Genomic DNA, 604 nt, shown 5'->3' on the forward strand with positions numbered 1-604 from the left:
TTGAGCTAAAGGAATAAACGCCCATAGAAGTAGGTAGCAACTCTTTAGTCTCTATATGTGCCAGCCACTAGAGGGAGACATGATCACAGATACTTAGCCAACACCTTACACGCACCAATTACTGGGTCTCAGAATCACTGAGCTTCAGTTTTAACGTAATTTCAATGCTAGAACCCAAGAAGTCTGCATCAGTATTACCTCTGTGCCTTCAGGATAATGCAAAGGATTTGATTTGTGTAAGTATTCGGGTAGGTTATAAATTCTGCCAAACGATGTGGTACTTGTTAATATTGCAAAATACTATTTGACTAAATTAGCTACTCAGTCTTATTGACAAGCCAAGCAACCAGAGCTCTGTCTTCATTTAAGGTGCAGTTGCTGTGTCCTAGGTAATATCACATTTTTATATTAAGAGCCAAGGAGGACACATACAGTATTAGATTACTTTTTAATAAAGAACAAAAGCTCATCTGTTTCCCTTGAAAGCAATGCACTGAATTCACCTTTCTTATTACAGTATTGGATTGCTTAACATCAGGAATGAAACTTTATTATCTTTCATTACATGCTTGATAACAAATGTTCTAAATTTTATTTTTCCTTA

Source organism: Mauremys mutica, chromosome 1 (assembly GCF_020497125.1).
Source record: "Mauremys mutica isolate MM-2020 ecotype Southern chromosome 1, ASM2049712v1, whole genome shotgun sequence".
In the NCBI taxonomy this organism is placed as follows: Eukaryota; Metazoa; Chordata; order Testudines; family Geoemydidae; genus Mauremys; species Mauremys mutica.